We start from the raw sequence: 20,856 nt of genomic DNA, 5'->3' as shown, positions 1-20,856 counted from the left end.
CCATGACAGCCCCGCCTGAGAAAGAGCTGGATTTTATCCACAACCCCAGAGAGGACAACGCCAGGCCCAGTTACCCTGCTGCAGGACGCAGGACATCCTGTCCTTGAATGCCGTCTCCCTCCAGGCCTCAGCCCTGGGGGTCAGAATCCAAGGTCATGCGTCCAAGGAGGAGGACAGGGGTCAAGGAGAAGGAAGCTAGGTGTCCTCCCCCTCATGGCCAGCAGCATTTCAGCCTCAGCTGGTGGCAAGGACAGGCTCGGAATGGGATGAGAGTGTGCTCGTCACTGGACTGGACATTCTAATTAGTGAAGCAAACCCTTTTTGGTTACTCAAGTGAACAGATGACTTTTTATTACCTAAGAGTAATAGGACAAAGTCATGGGACTGACCCGTTGAGATTTCGTTTAGCTTAGGGAAAGAACCATGGTCACCAAGTGGGTTTAAACTTTGATATTTTTTACATCATGCATTTTTTTGCATTATTTGTGATTTTTAAAAATATGGCGTTAAAATAGGATTTATTTTGATTACTGGGATTTTTGGTACCTTCTTAAATTTTGCTCCCAAGGCCAGTGCCTCCCTTGCCTTACCCTGCTCCCAGTCCTGGTGGGGAGGAAAACCAAGGTCATTTCCAGGTTACACCCTGTTGAGTTTAGCGGATTCACTCTAACATTTAACAAGTATGAGGACTGTAGTGCTTTGCTACACCTTTGTGTAGTGCTGCACACCTTTGCTGTGCAGCAAAGGGTGGTGATATAGCAATGAAAATGGTGAAGATGACAGCAAATGCCTGCATAGTGCCTCATGACTAACCTTATGGAGGATGCCGTTTTATCTTCATTTCACAGAAAAGAAAAGTGAGGCTGAGAGAGGTTAGGCAAATTGCCCAAGGTCACACAGCAGATGAGTGGCAGCCCTGGGATTTGAACGCAGGCAGTCTGGCTCCAGAGTCCGAGCTCTTATCTGCTGTACGGGACTGCCTCCCTGATAGACAGTGCCATTGTGAGGTGTCACCAGACCCTGGGCTTAAAGTTAGAGGCTGGTAGCTCCTTTCTCAGTTTGCTCTCGTTGGAAATTGGTGGTGGGAACCCAACTTGCATTTAGAGCCTGGCTCATCCCCCAGCCTCTGCCTGGGTGCAGTTCTACTCTGTGGTAGGCAATGCCCAGCCCTCCCTGCTACTTCCTGGTCCCCAGGGGGCCCCTCCCTCGGTCAGCAGAGGGTGAACAGAGGGTGGGCCCCAGGAGCCTGAGACCAGGGCAGCCCCCTGATGAGAGTGATGATCAGCTGCGCTGATTTGCTGATGGAAATTTGCATACATCATGTAATTTGGGCCGATCGAGTTGTCGGTTAAGATGGAATCCCTTGATGAGCAACATGCACTTGGCAGTGACCGAGGAGACAAGAAACCCTGGAGATGCTGCAGTGGAAACGCGCTCCTGTTTTTGAAGGAGATGGCCATTTTCAGAGTCCACGTCTAACAACCCACATTCCTAAGTCCCCCTTCCCTCCAGGTCACAGCTGGCATCTGTTGAGATGAAAAACTTCATGGGTGAGTAGTGTTTAAATACAAGGCACAGTAAGCATGCTCCCAAGTGCAGCTGGTGAGGGGGGCCTCCGACTGGGGAGTCTGGGCCTTGGGTCGGAGCAGTACAATCCCACACCTACAGCAGTGAGGAAGTGGCTTTGGGCGCATATCGTGGCTGTGGGGAGGGGAGCAAAGAAGCTCCCTTGGGGTCACAGGGTCTGGATTTGAATCCAGACACCCACTTCCTGGCTCCATGACCTTGAGCACCTGGCTTCACCTCTCTGAGCCTCAATTTCCTCCTCTATGAAATGGGGAGAATGTTCCACTATAACCTGTGATGACTGTGGTGGGAAATAAATATGATAACCTGAGAGCCTTTAAAGTCCTCCTACATGTTAATCATAATAATGAAGGGTAACTAAAGCATTGCTGCTATGCACGAAACTCTGTCTTACTCCTTATGTTCAGGTTTACTAAAGTAGTAAATTCCTTGCTGTCTCAGGGCATTTGCACAGGTTGTTCTGCCTGAAATTCTATTCCTTCCCCCTGCATTTCCCTTTGCCTGGTGGACCTTTCCTCTTTCCTCAAGCTTCAGCCTAAATTCACCTTCCCAGGAGCTCCCGTCTCAATCTGCAGCCCAGCTTAAGTCTTCCTATTCTAGGTTCTGACTGTCCTGAATCTTTTCCTCATGCACAGTTGTAGTTCAGTGTTGTAATTATTTGTATCACATCAGCCTCCACACCAGGCTCTAAGTGCCATCAAGGCAAGGACTGGATTTGCCTTGTCTGCGGCTGATTCCCCAGCGTCGGGTGCAAAGGAGACATTCAAAAAACAGGTGCTGCATATTGCAAACCCTCTCTCCCTCTCTTCACCTGGCTAATTCCTGCTAATCCTTTAGGTCTGAGTGAACATGTCCCTCCTTGATGAAGCCATCTCGGGTGCCTCTGATGTGAGTTGGGTGCCCTGCCTTGTGGGTGCTACTGCAGGCCCCAGGGTTTGCCTTCCCAAAGCACAGCCTCTGCATTGTCACTGTTCATTTACTAGTCTCTGTCCCCCATGAGACAGTAAGTTTCCAAGGTCAGGGCTGGCATCTCGTTCAGTGGGGCATGACCAGCACTTAGCTCAGAGCCTAGCATAGAGCTTATCGTGGAATAAACAAACCACAGAGCACCCAATCTGGGCAGAGAGAGCCCACGGCACCTCTCGCTGTGGGTGTGGATGGAGCTCTGACCCAGAGGCTTCAAGAGAGGGAGTGATGTGTCCTGCCTGGAGACAGGGCAGGACCCTCCAAGCTTCTACAGGACCTCCGAGCATGGTTGCCAGGCCCATGCCATATGAACCAGAGCAACTGAAGTCCAGGGAGAGCAGAGTATGGGTTCCTGCAGGCTTCCTGGAGGAGGCAGCCTGAGCTGAAGGCTGGGGGTGGGTGGTGGAAACTGATTGGTAAGTTGGAGAGAGGGCCCTAGCACTGACAGGGTTGAAGAGGAGCTTCTGGGTGGGGTAGCTGAGAGCCCCTCACTGTGCCCAGGACTGGCTGCCACAGGGATACCATCTGGATGACCTTGTCCCCAGGGCCAGAGGGTCCATGAGCTTTGTGTCTTGGTCTGCAAGTGAGGGGCAGAAGCTGGTGGTGGCCACTCCTGCTCACCTGCTCCTTCTCACCCTCCAGGCTGGCAGCAGCGCTGGCTCTGGCTCCAGGATTATCGCTTAGGGACCGGAGGCTGGAGTGGCTGCACTGTCGCACTGGAGTAGGAGTGTGCTCACGGGGCAGGGATGCTGGCCCCAGCTCACTGCTAACAATCTGCCATTCCCAGCCTTGCTACCCTTCCCTGCACCAAGCCCCTGCTTGAAGGCCCAGGCGGCAGTGGAGCCCTTGGGGTCCCATCAGGCTGCTCCGTCCCTATAATTCTTTGGACTCCAGGTGCAGCACCTGGGGGCTGGTCTTGCCTCAGTGACCCCACTGCATGCTGTCCTCAGTCTCCTCAGGGAAAAGACTCTTCAGGAGTCCAGTGGACAGAAGAGTTGTGCACGGAGTAGACACTTAACAAATGCTTACTGAAACCCTGTTTGGGATGTTGAAGCTGTCATTCCTCATGCTTGCTTTCTTATCCATCTGATTGGATCAGCGTAGACCCATGAACCCACTTACGAGCTTAATAAAAGTTGTCTGTAGCCAAGTGTAGAGAACAGAGCCTTGTGGCACTCCACTAGAGACTTTCTTTTAGGTTGCTATGAACCATTGTTTGGCAGAGTTCTGGAGTTTTACAGGTTATTGGATAATAAATTGTGCCTAACTGTGTGGCCATAGAGCTCACATTATCTTTGCCATTTCCAGTATAAAGTGTGAGGGAAGTATGACAACAGCTTTCAGGAAATCTTTGGATCCTATTAATTTTCTGTCCTCTCCCAGACCCACCTGCTACCTTCCCTGTGCCCTGGTATGGGGCTTCCTTGAAGGAGATCACATATGCCACCCACCTCTGTGGAGACGGGGCACATACTGGCCTTGGGACAAGAATCCTGGCCCATTCTCAAAGGGTGCCTCTGGGGAAGGGGCAGAGGGAGGGCACTGACAGGGAGGGTCTCCGGGCTATTTCAGTCTCTCTGCTTCTCATGGTGCTCCTCCTGCCCCCCCCCCCAAACTGGCCTCCTCCTCTGCCCATCACCCTCCTCCTCTCCTGAGGCCGCGGGCTCCCTCTGACCCAGGTTACAGTGAGAGCTTCCCCCCTGCTCGCCTGTGGACCTGGCGCGGCCCTTCCTGTCTCTGGGCCTCAGCCCTGCATTGTAAGATGGAATGCTCTGCAGTGGAGGATGTCTCAGTGAGGGTGCAGATTTAACATGCTCTGCCCACACTCCAACTTGCATTCTCAGCCCAGCTCTGCCACAAAAGGTGGCACATCAGGAAATCCCTTCTTCTATGGCTTTTTGTGTCCTCTACTCGAAAGTCGTCTGGCGAGTGGGTGGGGGAGTGGATACAATAAGATTCAAGGGCGCTTGCCTGTTTCTTTAGGGTTCCAAGAACCTAATACCAGTGACTTAAAAAACGCTAAAGAAAAATCCCTGAAAATCACTATGCTGTAAGATTTCATTTCTCAGAAATGGTCAAGAAGGTAGAATGCAGGCTGCCTCAAGGTGGTGGGGTGTGCGTGCTCTTTTTTACACTCCGGTGAATCAATCTTTGCAAAGAGTATGAAATGGAAATCTGCCACCTTGCAGTAAAATTAGAGCTGGCATTGCTGTCTCCCCCCGCCCCAAAAAAAGAACAAAAGGCAGCCTCAGAAAAATTATGACCAGCTGCCTGCCAAATTCACGCTACCGAGGAGGCGCCTTGTGGCACAGTTTATGCTCCCGAGCGTGACGGTGGGCTCGATGGTATGGTCTGAATTGCAGGAGCTGGGCTGCAGCCGGTGGCTCCCCCGGCCTGGCGCTCCAGCTCACGAGATGCGCCTGGATCTCAATCTGACAAATTCTTTTCTCTCACTCTACCTGCTCCAAATTACTTTGTGAAGGCTGCAGCCTTCCTGGCTACTACTGATTTCTTTTTACTCCCTAAAATGGGGTTTAGAAGCCCAAAGAGGTGGCAGGAGGGTACAGTAGGGCAACTCATTCTTCTGACTCTCCTCCCCAGGTGGCAGGAGAGAATTCGAGGGAGGACCCTGTCTTTCTGGGCTGTGAGCGGGTGAGACGCGTGATGGTGTCAGTGTTTGGAGACCACTGGGAATGCCAGGATTGGGACCTCAGCCTTGAGACCAAGGGAGCCACTGCCATCTTGGGAGCCCAGCACTCTTGGGCTGGAAGGAACAGAGGACAGTGGTTCTGGCCCAAGACATCACTGGGCGCACGTGCTGGGTATAGTGTGTGCTCCCTGAGGATTGCTTGGAGAGGAACTGTGCAGAAGGGGATGTCCAGAAGCCCAGTCTTGAGACTAGACTTCTAGGTCCCAGCCCCATCTCCACAACTGACTTGCTTTGTGACCTGGAGAAACTCACCTTCCCTCTCTGGGCCTCAGCTCCCCATTTATAACATGGGGACTTTGGATTCCAGCTGGTGTCGCCCACTCACGGCCCTGAGGTTTCGCCTGCAGAGGCTGCTTTGTGGGCTGAATAGTGCTTTTAAACCAGGAAATTTTATATTTGAAAAAAAAAATCCAAATTTTTGACTTCTCTTGAAAAATAAGACTTAGAAAAAAAAGCTTCATGTTCCCATGTGGCAAAAGTGAGTGGACCTGGAAACTGACAAGCTGATCCTAAAATTCATCTGGGTCAAGAGACCCAGTATACCCATAGCAATCTTGAAGGAGAAAAGACGCAAAATGCATACTTGGGTGGATCTCAAAAGTTGCCACAGAGTAATCCACACAGTGTAGGACTGACACAGGATCAATACATAGATCAGTGGAGTAGAAGTGAGAGTCCAGAAAGAAACCGTGGACTTTTACTAAAACTTTTCAGACTCACTTCTGACCATCCTCTGTGTTCAGAGCTGGAACAGCCAGGGAAGGGCTGGGTTTCAAACCCACTCAGAAGGTTGGGGGTGACACTGAGGCGTCCCCTTGATTGCTGAGGAAGAGATCCTGCTGAGGAATGCCCTCCCACCTCAAGGGTTGAGGGAACCTCTGTGTTTGGGGGGCCCAGGGAGGCCAGGGCCTGGCTGGGGCCCTGGAGACCTGCCTAGCATGGAGGGGCAAGCTGGCTAAACCTGACAAGGTGTGGCAGCCTGGTGGAACGGTCGGAGCACTGGCCTGGAGCCTGGGTCCTGGTCTCCAGCCTTGGCCCCATCCTTAACTCACTGTGTGCCCTGGGCAGTCATGCTCATTTTGGCCTCAGTTTCCTCAACTGGTAAGATGAAGTAGTTGTCCAGAGTAGTTTTATTAATCTGGAGCTCCCTTCTTTTCAAGGAAAATCCTATGTCTGGTCCTGATGTATAAACCAGATAGAGGCGGAGTCGCTCAGACTTTTGCAATGGGTGAGGCTCAGGGGCACAGCCCTTTCAACTGGTATGACCCCAGGGAGCCCTGGGGTAGATGACCTGGGCTGGGCGGTCTCCAGGTTCCTGGGCATGTTGTAATGCTGGTGCTGGAAGCAACTCCGGTAACCATTTCAGGGCTGAAAATGATGGGGCCGCATACCCTGACCAGATAGGTGAGGCTGTGGAGGTTCAGGGAGAAGAATGGCCTGCCCTGCTGCCCACGGGCACTCTGCTGTGGGTCCAGGGCACACAGTCTGGAGGAGCCTCTGAGAGTCAAGCAAACGCTCCCTCCATTCATATGTCCCTCTAGCTCCGGGGGGAATGTTCTGGTTTGTTTGGGCCCAGTCCTCCTTACTTTCTCCCTGGGATCCTTCTTTTTCAGAGGCCCCAGAATCCTGCTCTCTAGCCCCACTCAGCCTGATGGGATGCAGGAGGGCAGAGCAGCCCAGGCCGAGGCAATGTCTTGAATTATTATGCAAACATGTTGGTTTGAGCAAAGACCTGCACACATCTCGTCCTGGGCACCCTCTCCCTGGATGTGTTCTCCCATATGTTCCTGGGCAAGCTCCCTCGTCTGCCTGGCTGCATCTGCAATTGGCTCATCAGGATGCTGTTCTCTAATAGCCCTTTGATGTCCCATGAGCCTCCTAAGCCTGTGAGTTTCCTTTCCTTTGAAGCAGGACATGGTATTTTGCCAGAAGCCAGTGAAACGCCTAGTAGAACAGAACGGTTCAAGGCCCTTCCCAGATACGGCGGTGGGGAAGTTCCAGCAGGCTTCTGCCCATGCCTGCAGTCCCAATTGGTGTGTCGGATGCCCACCGCGGAGGGCTGCTGGAGGCTGTGGCCTCGCAGGCTGGGCTTCTGAGCAAGCTTGACTGCCTCCGTCAGGTGACAGGCCAAACCGCTTAGCAGCCGTGCTCTGCCCTCAGGCCTCCCTCCCTGACTGCATTGGGATTTGCCCATAACTCCACTCCCGAGCTGGTTCTCACCTTGATTTGCCATTTCCTCTGACTTGGCCCCGGCCTCATGCTCTGGCCTGGCCCCGGCTCCCCTCTCAAGCTCTGGTGCCCTGTGCACCCTGGACTGGCTCACTTTTGGCTTCAGAACTCCCTTCTCAGCCTGACAGCTCATTATAACCCCATCTATTACGTGTCTAAGAAAGCATTCCCCTAGGGCCGCCTGGGGCCTCAAGGTCAAGCCTGACCTCAAATGACCTAGTCTTCAAGCGCTGGTTCTCGCACCAGCGTGAACACCTGTGCCTCACGGGCTCTGAGTCCTTCTGCTGCCATGGGAATTTCATGGCCTTGCAAACTTCCCTTCCTTGGTTTTTGGCTGTGGTTGCTTCCCGCATTTTTTGATGCAGCCATTGATGTTGCTCACTAGTGCAGCTAACGAAGCCAACTCTGGGGCCTCCTAACCACACCACTGCCTGCTGTACTGCCATGGACCAGTTTTACCAGCAGACTGCTGCTTCCTCAGGGCTGGACATGCTCGAGCCCGATGCTATGAGCAGTCCTGGGACCCCCAGTAGACATTCCGGTCACCCCCACTCTCTGCTGCTTGGGTCAGAGCTGAGTGGTTTGGACTCAGATCCTGACTCTGAGACCCATACTCCTGCATATTCCTTGTGAAATTAGAAGGAGCAGACTCCCTGCCTTTAAGTCGTGTTGGCTTAGGGTTATCTGGGTCCAGTGAGTTAGTCATTCATCGATTCATTCACTCACCGAAACTTTGCTGAGCTCTGAGTGGGCCCTGGGCACACAGTGATGAACGCGCCTCACCTCATCTGGCCTCATGAAGCTTGTACTCTACTGGAGGATATGCTACACTATAAATAAGAAATGTTTAATTCTGGATAGGAGAGATCAAAGCTAGGATGAAAATACAACAGGGAGCTACCAGAGACCAGTTTAGGTAGACTGGTCGAGAACCTTGTTGAGGAAGTGACATTTAAGCTGAGACTTGGATGATGAGCAAGAGCCAGCCATGCAAAGCTCCAGAGGGAAAGCATTCCCAGAGGAGGAAGCAGCAGTGCAGAGGCCGGGGCTGAGAGTAAGATTGGCAGATTCGAGGATCAGAACGAGGGCCAGTGTGGTTGGGGCATGGTGAATGAGAGGGAGCGAGCGAGGTGCAAGATGGTGGGGAGGGGCAGATGACGGAGGGCCCTGTGGACAAGGCTGAGAGGTTTGGATTTGATTCCATTGGGTAGGAAAATCCATGGAGGGATTGGTGACTGGAGAGACTGGGCTGGATACAATGAGGGCAAGTCAACTCACTTCTCTAAGCCTCAGTTTTCTCATCTGTAAAATGGAGACAATAGTACCTGCTTTGCAGGCTGGAGCAATGAGTAAAGAGAGAGTAGAAGACAACTGCATCATAAAACATGCACTGAGATAAATTATAGCAACTGAAGACAGCTCTTCTTTTTTAGTTTCCGGGAAACCAAGGTAAAAACACAAAGGGTTGTCTGGTAGTAGGAATCACTCAGATCATCAAGGAAGACCATTTCCCTAGCCCTTAACTTAGAAAGGCACTTCCCTCCGAGGGCTTGGATGTTCTGTCCCTTAGTTTCTTCTTCATTCAGATGCTCCTGAGACATCTTGATTGTCTTTGGCCACTGGCCGGTTTAGAGCAGACCTGGGGAGATAGAAACAGGACCCAGGCTAGGGGGACATGAGTTACTCCTGGTTTTGCTGCACACTGCAGCTTTACCTGGAGATTTGGAACCCTTGCCAGTGAGCTGCTGCCCTCAGCTTGATCTCCCACGGTCCACGCACTGGCCAGGGGCTGGCAAGAGGGCTCAGTGGCCACCCGGAGCGGCTGGACTGAGCCCGGCACCGGGCACTGGTGTGTGCTGCTTCTGATTTTCTCATTTGAAACTCACAACATGCAAATAGTCTGTGTGTGTTGTTGGTACAGACAGAACATCTGTGACACGACGTTATAGAGTTGCCATCGGGCAGTCGCCTGACTCCTGCCATGGTTTGCCCTTTACGAGCTATGTGATTGGGGCAAATCACGTCCACCTCTTGGGCCACAGTTCCCTCTTCTGTAACAGGCAGCAGGGTCTCTTTCTGGCGGGCTGTAGCAGAATCAAAGATAATGCCCATCTGGCCTGGCTGTAGAAGGGCTCCACACAGGGTTCTTCTTTTCATTAATGACTGTAGCCACAGTTTCAGAACAACTGCCAGATTATGAATTAGTGATAGATAGCCTTGCTGGTTCCAAGGATAATCAATTGTTGATTAAGTTCAGATCTTGGCCAGGCGGGTGACATTTAAGTGCACTGGCAAATGGCTTAAAAAACTAATGGCATGAAGGCAGCTCTAGACAGCCTTCCCAGGTCATCCCAGCAGACGCAGATGCTTCAAAGGCAGGGAGTTGACAGTGGTGGAAGAGACAACTCTGCCCTTCCCTGCCTCTGGGCTGGGAACTGGGCAGGGAGCCCATGGGCAGACCCCGCGGTTGACTGCTCTCCAGGCCTCTCACAGCAGAGAGCCCAGGGCCTGGCACTGGCCACTCAAGGGAGCCGAACACGCAAACACGAGTCCATTTACCTCTAGACCCGGGGTTTCAGTCAAGGCGTGGCTGGGTCCTTTAGAAAGAAACAAATCAAATGTATGCTACATTTTGACAATTGCCTCATTCACCCCTTTCGCTTAGTCCTCTTTTCCACTGGACCCACTGCTTAGTAATTGTCCTTTACTTGTACCCCCAACACACTCTTAGACACTCACACACACGCCCTGCACAATCACCTACTCAGAGAGTAGTACTGCAGGTGATTGAGAGCCCCACTCAGGCCCTGGGGCTTGACCTGGCTTTAGCACATAATTGCTGGGCGACCTTGGGCAAATTACTCAACCCCTTTGAAAAATGGATAGAAAAATAACAGGCAAATGACTGTTGTTGTGTGGAGAAGTGTGCACAGCCCTTGACGTGGTGCCTGGCCCATGGGAGTCCTCGATATATGCTGGCTGTTGGCCCCACAGTGTCCCCACACACACTTACACACCATGCTCCAGGAAAAGTACATGTGAACACACAGCTAAGAACTCAGGGCTCCTCCATCTGTGAGCCCCCAAGTTGGGAGACAGCCAGGGTCTTGGCCAGTTGTGGCTGGATGGTGCCGCTCCTTGCTCTTGGTCTCAGGTCGGGGAATGGCCTGTGGGGGCGGGGCTGGGCAGGAGCAGCAGAGGTTTGTGTATGGGAAGAAAGGGATGGAAGCCAATGCAGCCCCTCATCCTCTTGTCAGGATGCCACAGAAAAAAAGCCGGCTGCTTTCGTCTCTATTGAATGGTCTTTTATACGGAGAGATAACGAAGAACAATTAATACGGCAATTGGGAGCAAACTTCGATGCCCTGGTAAGCCCTCTGCCTTATAATTATCAAATAATCAGGGTTTTTGAAGCTCTCAATTAAATGACATTTGGAACCAGCGACAGTCAGAAAGTGGATACTGCAGTTAGAGGCCAAGCGGACCAGAGGAAGGACAACAATCTGTGACCCCAAGGAGATGCCTGGGGTGAGGGTGGGGGCAGGAAGAAGGGTCTGGGTTGGAAAATGAGCCTCCTGCCTGGGTGGCAGCTGGACCAGCCTAGAGGAGAGCAGATGCCATCACGGACGGAAGGTCTGGGAGAGAGCATCCGGGTCCTGGCGCTGGCACACACCTCCAAGGAGAAAGCTGCTGGAATGCCTGCACACCCAGCCTGGCACATCCTGGGATCAGAAGCCAGCCCTGCGCTCTATCTGGGGGACTCAGTGTCAGAGGCCGGTCCTAAGACTCAGTGAGGGCCACAGACGGTGCCTCACTCCCCTCAGGGCCTCTGCTCTCATGCGGGCATCAGCATACTGCAGCTCTGAGCTTCCGACAAGGGCAAACCCTCGATGATGCAGAATAGTATTCCTTGAGGGTACATAACTTACGTGCAATCACATGGCTCTTAAGGAGCACAAACAAAACTCAGACCTAAGTCTATGTGACTTCAAAGCTATAGCCTTAACCATCGGGCAACACTGCCTCCCCTTGATTGTTGCAAAATGGACAGGAACAAGGCTGGTAGCCTGGAACACAGTCAGCTCACACCCAAGGAAGTGTGTTTGGAATGCTGCCATTGGTCTGGCTACTGCTGGACACTTGTCACTACACCATCTCTGGGTATTGGACTGCTCTGCCGCAGCCACCTTGAGAAACCTCCAGCTGTGCCTGTGTCTTTGTGTCACCTGCTTCATACTCAGAGTCCTGAGTGAGAACATCCTATTGTCCAATTCCAAATCCCATTCTCTTGTTCTGGAAGCTGGGAAAAGAAATTTCCACCCTCTGGACAACGCGAGGGATTTGAAATCTGGTACCCCACATACTGTAGGATTCTCTCAAATAGAAAGAGTGTTTGGATGCTGGGAACCAAAAAGAAAATGTACAACTGTCTAGTTCAGATTCTGAGGACACAACCCCCTCCCAAGTGGGAAGCACCCTGGGATGGGTACGTGATATCTGCAGTCCTGTGCGGTGAGACGGGGAAGCGCGTGCTGCACAGTCTCCATCTGAGATCTCACTACTTCCCCTTATAAACAGAGACGTTGGGACCCCGGGAGGGTCATACACCTCCAGAAGGTCACATAGCTGCTCAGTGGCATTACGATCATAAATAAAAATTCCATCAGTGTATGCCAGCTTGGGGAGGCTGGTCTGAATGTTGAGTGAAAGGCCTTTCCCTCCTTTCTTCCATCCCTTCTTTTCTCTTTATGTTAATTAGCAAGCCCTATGATAGACTTTCTAGAGGAGACAAATACATACAAGACGTGATCTCTGTGCCCAGGAAGCTTTCCAGGGACACCCAAGAGTTGGGAAGGGTGAGAAGAGGGTGACAAGAGCAAGTGCTGCTGGTTCAAGATAATGGCTGGTGTCTCGTCATCCTCTTGCTTGAGGCTGAGGAGTGTCTGAGCCATGAGAAGGCCTGGTAAGGTTGTAAGGAAGAATGGTGGCAACTTCTCCAGGTTGGTTAGGGACAGTGTTGCCACCAGGAGCTCCACGGGATGGCGCGTGGCCTGCCTTTGGGTTGTGCTGGCAACATACCTTCTCTGTGCCACAGAGAAGATCTCAGCTTCCTTGGCTGTAAATGGAGACCATGGTCAGGCTTCCTTTACAGCGCTGTCATGAGAATTAAGTGGTATACCAGGACGCTGATGGGGTTCAGAGAGGTAGAGGAACTTGCTCAAAGTTGCACAGTAGTGAGTGGACTCTAGACCCACACCATCAGCAGATACTTCCCCCTGCTCCTTCCCCTGTAGGTGGGCTCATCCTCCCAGGCGTGACTCAGTGTCCTCAGTGGTCTTTAGGCTGCTGTGAACTGCTGGGAAGGTCAGAGTTTCTCCTGAACACCTGGACCCCTCTATGCTCATGGCCCCAGTCTCCATGAAACCTCAGCAGAGCCAGCCATCTTCACTCCAATCAACTCCACCTTACTCTACTTAAGACTACCCTTTGCCCTCCCCATCCCAGCGATCACATCTCCCATGTCACTGAGAAAACTGAGGCCATCAAGCAAAAATACTTGCTCAGCTTCCAGCCTCCCATGCTACCCTCTTGTTTCTGTGTCTGAGCCCCTTGCCCTACTTCTCAGAAGGCTCCTGGATCAGGTCTTAGCAACTCCCCGCCCCCCCCACCGTCACAGAGCCCACCTTTCCCTGGCTCCTCGGGGACCTACCCTCATTAATTACGTCTGGTTTCTTTGGGGACTCTTCAGCACTGTCTATAGTCCTGCCCTGTCTCTCTCATCTTAAAGATAAAAAACACAGATAAAAATAACTGTCCCCACCCAGCCTGCCCTTAGATCCTGCTCCTTCCTTTTGCAGCCAAGTATCCAGACGGAACAAGAGCATCTCCTCCTGATCTCCACTCTCTCATCTCCCATTAAGCCTTCAGCCTGCTGAGATCACGTGTTCCCTCTCCCCTTCCCTCCAATTGCTCTTGCTGAGGTCACTGAATGACCTCCTCATTGCCCAGGGCAATGGGCTTTTCAGTGTCCGTCTTACCTGACCTCTCCGTGGCATCTGACCTTGTAGACCATTTCCATTTCTTGAAACTGCCTCCTCCCTGGCCCTTCTCCCTCCTGCCTCCCTCGCTCCTTGCACACTCATTCTTGGTGTCCCTGGCTGCCTCCTCTTCTCCAGCCCTCTGCTTTAGCACTAGTGCTCTCCCGGGCTCTGTCCCTGGCCACATCTCCTCTCTGGGTGAGTCTGACTGACAGTTCTCTTGGCTTCACTCACCACCCGGCTCTGACTGTCTCCCAAACGGATCTCTCTAGCCTGCTTCTCCCTGCTGAGCTTCAGACCTAAGTATCGGGAGGTTCCTCGAAATTTCCACCTGGATCAACATGGCCAACACTGAACTTATGATCTTCTCCTCCCAAACTTGCTCCTCCCATAAACCTTACTTCCTCAGTGGCCCCAATTTCTATTCAGTCCTACAAGCCAAGAGTTGAGAGCTATGCTAAGCTTGTTTCTGCCACTCAGTCCCCACATCAGATTGGCTGTCAGATTCTGCCTTTTTCACCTCTCCAAATCTGATCCACCTCTTCCTCTTCAATTCTTCTATTTACATGTCTTCTGGGAATAATCTAATTGTTTGACTTTGTTTCTACACTTGGGCTGCTGTCAAAACTCCCTCAACTGTGTGGCTCCAACCCTCATGAATGCCTGCCTCCCACTGCAGTAGGATGCTCCCAGAGCTCAGGATCCTTCATTTGTGGTCAGTCAGGTCCTCCCCATCCCCTCACCCTCTGACTCCAACAGGAGCAGGATGGCCCAGGAGGCCTCCCTGCACGCTCACCGACAGCTCTGACTTCTATTTCATGGAAAAAACTCCAAGGTTCACTCAAGATCTTACTCAGCTTTCCTTTTTGAACTTTCATTAATTAGCTTAATATTGACTATTTCATTACACACACAGTAAACAGTTCAAATATTAAATGGACAAAGAACTCTCCTTCTCCTCAGAGACGTCTGACACCCTGTTCTTCTTGGCCGGGGCAAGGGCTGTCACCAGCTTCTATCTGTTTTTCAGGAATGTTACTTGTTCATATGCAAAAATGTGAGCATCTTCTAGCCTGCATTATCCAACACCACAGCCATACACGATTATTTAAATTTAGATTGATATTGATATTAATTAACATTGAAATAAAAAATTCAGTTCCTCAGTCACACTAGCCACATGTTAAGCATCTCTAGCCACACGTGGCTGGTAGCACTGTACTGGACAGTGCAGGCCCAGAGCATTTCTATCATCACAGAACGTTATACCGGACAGCTGATACAATGATGTCCACCTTGATTTTTAAAAAATGATTTTACCTTAAAGACAATGCCTCACCTCCTTTCTTCCCATTACTGCATATCAATAGCTGTTTAACCAAGTTCTCTAGCGATAGGCATTGAGGTTATTTCCAGCTTTTGCTGTTACAATGCTACCACAAACTTTATGTCCATATACATTTACATCCATACACAAGTGTGTCTACAGGATAAATTTCTACAAGTGGAATTGGAAGTCCCAAAGGTATGTGAATTTTTAAATATTTATTGGAAAATTTTCCCTGCCTAGCAATTACTTCATAGCAGTGAGGCACGCCTATTTCCTCATGTCCTCCTCAACAACACACATCGCCAAGCTTTTCAGTCTTGATCAGTCTGCTGGATGAAACATTAGACCACACTGTTGTTTTACTTTCCATATTCAAAAGTATGAAGGATTATAAGTCATTTATATATTTCTTTTCTGTGAAATGTTAGTTAACGCCCTTGCTCTTTCTCTACATTGGCTTGTTGTTTTTCTTATTGATTTACAAGATCTCTTCATATCTATTAGCCTTTGTCATCTGGATTACAATCATTGTCATCCGGATTTGTCTCCACTCCCCTCCCTTACCAGGAAGAATTGTTTCATGTTAATATGACCAACATTATCAATATCTTAATGGCTTCTGAATTTTGTGTCTGTCTTAGAAAAGCTTCTCTACTCCAACATTTAAAAACATTCTCTTATATTTTCTTTTAGTTCTTTTATTGTCTAATTTTTTTCTTTCCAATTTGATTGATGTGGAATTAATTTTGGTGTAAGGAGTAAGGTAGAGACCCACATTATTTTTCCAGATGGCCAACTAGTCTCAAATTATTTATTGAGTGTTTCTCCTAAATGAACTAAAATGTCAGCTTTATTATATACGAGTTGTCGAAACTTCTCTGTACCTTGGTTACCAGAGACGTAATAATAATGATGAGAAGAATAACTTAGGGTTGTTGTAAGGGCTAATGAGATCATTACAAGTGTGTAGAACAGAGCCCGGCAGAGTAGGTACTCAGTAAAGGCTAACAATCATTGATATTTCCTCCAGACGTAGATGATCTATTTCTGGACATTATATTCTATTCATTTAGTCTCTGTATCAGTCAGGATTTGAGGCTGCAAACAAGGAAAACTACTCCGCCAATGGGAGCAGAAAAGGAATTGATTAAAGACTATTGGGTGGTTCACAGTATCCCCAGGGGCACCAGAAAATCAGCCGTGGTGGCCAGGCAGCCAGGAAGCCCGCGCTTGCCTCCCTGGAAGGATGTTCTGGGGAAGAAACTGCTGCTGCTGCCGCCACTGAGAACAAATAAGAAGCTGCCAGGATAGCACTGGGGAGGGTTGTCAGGAGCTCTACCATGAACCCCCCACTCAAGACTGGTGTCTCTGCCACCTCCCCCTGTTACCAGCTCCTAATCCAAGTCTCATGTGGGGATATCTGGTTGGTAGAGGCTAGGTCATATGCCTCTGTGCTGGCTGTTGGTATTTTTGGATCACAATAATATAGATTAGAGAGAATTGGAGTCTTTACAACATGACTCTTCCAATCCAAGAACAGTGTATTTTCATGTATTAAAATCTGATTTTATGTCCTTCAGTAGAGTTTGAAATTTTTGTCTATAGATTAGGCACATTTTGTGTTAAGCATATTTCCAGGTATTTTTATCTTTTTTTTTTTTTTCCCTGAGGAAGATTAGCCCTGAGCAAACATCTGCCAATCCTCCTCTTTTTGCTGAGGAAGACTGGCCTTGAGATAACGTCTGTGTCCATCTTCCTCTACTTTATATGTGGGATGCCTACCACAGCATGGCTTGCCACACGGTGCAATGTCCGCATCCAGGATCCAAACCGGCGAACCCCGGGCCGTTGAAGTGGAACGTGCGCACTGAACCGCTGCACCGCCAGGCCGGCCCCCAAGTATTTCATCTTTTTATTGTTACTGTAAATGGAATCTTTTCTTCATTTTATTTTCTAATTGATTATTTTATATAGGAAAGCTATTGATTTTTGTAAATCTTAATTCTTACTAAAGTCTTTTAGTGTTTTTAACAGCTTTTTAAAAAACTGGGGTTTTCTCCTTGTTTTAAAAGTGTGCAATCAGATGACCAATAAATGACAAAAATTTGGCACCCTCCTTTCAATGCCTCCTAATTCTTTCTCTTATTTAGGCTAGAAGCTCAAAAATAATGTGTCCTAATAGTCATGATAGTGAGTGTATCAGACAGTGGTACATTGTCATAATAGTGCTCATAACAAACCACTCAAAGTTCAGTGGCTGAAAACAATCCTTTATCCTTGTTTGCACGGCTGCAGGTTGACTGAGGTGGGCTGATCCAGCCTAGGCTTGGCTCCAGGCTGCAGGTTGGATCCAGATCTGCTCCACGTGTCTCTCATCCTCTCTGACCCGCTAGCAAACTATGGCATCCTCTTCTACGGTGATGATGGAACAGCAAGAGTGGTGAGTAGAAACACATGATGCTTCTTAAATCAGTGCTCAAATGGGCACTCTGTCATTTCTGCCCACTTCCACCAGCCAAAACAAGTCACAGGGCCAAGCTCAACATCAGTAGGGTGGGAAAGGTACCCTGTCTTTAGGAGGAGAAACTGCAAATTGCAAAGAAAATGACATGGATACAGGGAAGCATGAAGACTTGCACAATGATGCAAATTACAGCAGTGGCATTCTTTGCTCATTCCTGATTCTAATGGGAAGGATTCTAGTGGTCTGCCATCAGAAATGGTTCTGAGCTTTAGCTCGAGTTATGAGATGCATATCTCAATTCATATTAGGGAAGTTCCATATGTCCTATTTTATTGGGTTTTAATGAAGAATCACAGCTGAATTTTTATTGACTGCCTTCTTAGTGTATATGGAGAATAATATGGTTTCTTATTGATATTTTGATACTATGAATTATATTAATTGATTCCTTCATAGAGAACCAACCTTGTATTACTGGAATAAACTCCACGTGCTGGTAGGATATTATCCATTTAAAATACATATGTGTTCTACTTGCTAATATTTTACTTAGGATTTTGCATTTATATTGTATTAAAGAGAGGACCACAGCGTTTTTTCCTCCTATCATTTTTGGATTTTGTTTTCACCATTACACTGGATTCTCAGATTTGTTTTAAAGCCCTGCTCTGCCCCTCTCTCTCCCCGACCCCGGGATGTGCAGGAACAGTTTAAATGGCATTGCCTTGTCTGCTTCTGGAGATGTTGATAGACTTTACCTGTGCAGCTGTCTAGGCCTGAATGGATAGTGGCTCTTTGACAACATTCTCCACTTCTTCTGGTAATTAGACTGTTTAGATTTCCTGTCTTTTCTGAGGTTAGTTTTCATCATTTCTTTTCCTAGAAAAGCACCAATTTTGTCCATGTGTTCAAATTTATTTTCAAAGCATTGAACTGAGTTATCTATTATAATTCTTTCAACTTCCTCTAATGTGGTTATTTCACCATTCTCTTTTCTAATTACGTGTATAGTGTATTTGTGCTATTTTTCTTGATTAGTTTGGCTAATGGTTTATCTATTTTATTTCTTAAATTTTTGCCCCACCCCATACAGATGTACTTCTATCAAAATGCACTCTCTGCTTTTTCCCTCCCACTCACCCTTCTTCTAACAGCTGATCCCACCACCTCTGCTTTGGGTCTTGCCCTTCTTCCTTCTTCCTTCTCCAGAAACCTGCTCCAAGCTACATCTTTATTTCCTGGTTTTTTCAAATCCTTTCTCTCTTTTGCATCTTTCCTAACAGTTTATAAACATTCTCCGTTTCTTCTGTCTTGAAGTCTCCCTGCCCCAGGTCCCCCTCTAGCAAATGACTAGTATCTTTCTTTTCAAAGGCTTCCTAGAGATGCTTTCCTGCTATGCATATCACTGAATTACTCCTCAGTGACTATACCTGGCTTTCATCTTCACAACGCCACTCAGACTGCTCCAATTGAGGCCATCTATGATCTTCCTCAGTGCCAAAGCAACGGGCACTTGTCTGTGCTTACCTTTCCTGACTCCCTGTGACATTGGCTTATGTTGATCATTCTTTCCTTCCTGAAACTCACTCTGCCCTCTGTGTCCCTGACACCTCCCCAGTGTTGCCTTTTATTTCTTTGGCCACTTCTTCCCAGTATCCTTTGCAGACATCTCTTCTTCTGTTTACCCAATTTGCGTCAATTCTATAGAAGCTTGTTGGTGATGTCATCCATACACATGGCTTAAATGACCACTTCTATGCTGAGGATGCCCCCACACTCTATCTGCAGTTCAGATCAGAATTCCATTCTTTTTTTCTAGATGTGTCCTCTTGGGTACTCCACAGACAACTTAGTTCTGGACTTTGTCACTCTCCCCTTGAAATAACCCCCTTCACGGTCTGCCTGCTCTAGGATAGTCCCTTCCAATATTTCTCCTCCAGAGGATGTTTTAAATCACAGGCCTGTCATTTCATTCCTCTGCTTAATATCTTCAATGGCTTCCTGTGGCTTTTAGGATCAAGGTCAACTGTTCTGGCTTTTACCTGACCCTCATGCCCTGGATCTTGCCAGCCTCTTAGTCTGCCTGTGTGCACCTTTGCTCTGGTCACCAAATTACTTGAGTTTCCTTGAACATGTTACCATGTTCCATGTCTTTGGGCATTTGCTGCATGCTTTCTACTCATTGGAATTGCTTTCTCTCCTTTCCTCCTTGCTTCTTGAAAAATTAGCTTAAGACTTATTCCCTTTGAGAACTTGTTCCTGACCTCCACTCCTGATCTGATTTTGGTGCCTGTTTTGGGAAAGATCCCAACTCCAGTTCTCCTGCCATTGCCGTATTCTGAAGGCCACGTCCCCTCTGCTTTCCAGAAGGAAGTCATCTCTGGACATAGAGTGGGTCCAAGCTACAGAAAAAAAAGGAGAAAAGCTGAGGGCTTTGGAGTGGTTCAGCCCTGGCAGCACGATAGCAGGCCTCTCAGAGCCTTCTGCTCGTTGGTAAGGTGGGGACAAAAGCGTAACCATCACATGTCGTTGCTGGGATTAAATGAAACAATGCATGAGAAAGGGTCTTGCACATGGAACTTAATTTTTTAAAATTCATTCTTTTCCTTTTCCTTTCTTCAGTGTTTTCACCTCACCCAGCGGCAGAGGATTCCCTTAAGGTGCCCTGGACTGGACCCCTCATGGGGATTGAGAAGCTGGGGAGTCACAGCCACATCGTGTTGGTAAAGATGTGGAGAAACTAGAGCTCTTATGCACTGTGGGATCCGCTGTGGGAACGTAAAATGTGAATGTCTTTGGAAAACAGTGTGGCAGTTTAAAAAAATTAAACATACATCTATCACACGATCCACCTAGTTCACGTCTAAGTATTTACTGGAAAAAAAAAAGGAAGTGTGTATCCATGCAGAGACTTGTATACAAATGTTCAGAGCCACTTTATTTGGACAAAAATTCAAATGTCCATCAACTGGTGGATGGAAAACAAGTTGTGGCAAATCTATGCAACGAATACTACTCATCAGTAGAAAGGAATGAAAAAATTTATGCTAACAAAAACATGGGTGAATCTCCAAACAATTAGGCTAAGCAAAAGAAGCCAGACAAAAAAGTGCCTGCCGTGTGATCTGTGTGCACAGACTGTAGGAGATGTCAGCTGACCTCAGTGACAGAGAGCACATCACTGGGCTCCTGGGCACAGGGTGGGAGCAGGAGGGAGGAATTAAAAGAGGCTCAGGGAACCTTTGGGGTAATGGATATGTTTGCTATCTTGGTTGTGGTGATGGTCTCATGGGTGAAACAAATGTCAAAGCTTGTCAAATCATATACTTTGAATATGGCATACAGTTTATTGTATGCCAATTAAACCTCAAAAGGCAGTTAAAGAAGAAGAGTTCCCTGATATCACAAACTTGGCTGCCTGCCTATCCAATATTTGTTCACCTTTTCTTTAGCTTAATGGAACCCCAGTTTTGTTTGAGGTAGCTGTGTAAATGGATCATAGTTGGCCTAAGCCCCTCATGATAATCCCATT

At 48.7% G+C, this 20,856-nt stretch overlaps 1 long non-coding RNA gene across 2 annotated transcripts in view; it reads left to right on the top strand.

Moving 5' to 3' along the window:
* LOC123281786 (uncharacterized) overlaps positions 1–20,170 on the top strand; it is a 120,266-nt gene extending 100,096 nt beyond the window's left edge. Inside the window, exons 1-3 of one of the 2 annotated variants that reach the window (XR_011495927.1) lie at positions 16,541–16,759; positions 17,156–17,300; positions 19,947–20,170. This is a non-coding gene — a long non-coding RNA (uncharacterized lncRNA). Of the gene's footprint in view, positions 1–16,540; positions 16,760–17,155; positions 17,301–19,946 lie in introns of those variants that run through there. The other variant, XR_011495926.1, reaches the window with a different exon arrangement.
* Positions 20,171–20,856: the final 686 nt, after the last annotated feature.

The sequence above is a fragment of the Equus asinus genome, chromosome 2 (assembly GCF_041296235.1).
Source record: "Equus asinus isolate D_3611 breed Donkey chromosome 2, EquAss-T2T_v2, whole genome shotgun sequence".
NCBI classification, from domain to species: domain Eukaryota; kingdom Metazoa; phylum Chordata; class Mammalia; order Perissodactyla; family Equidae; genus Equus; species Equus asinus.
Note: the sequence above shows the minus strand (reverse complement) of the source record. Positions and strands in the feature narration are given on the sequence as shown.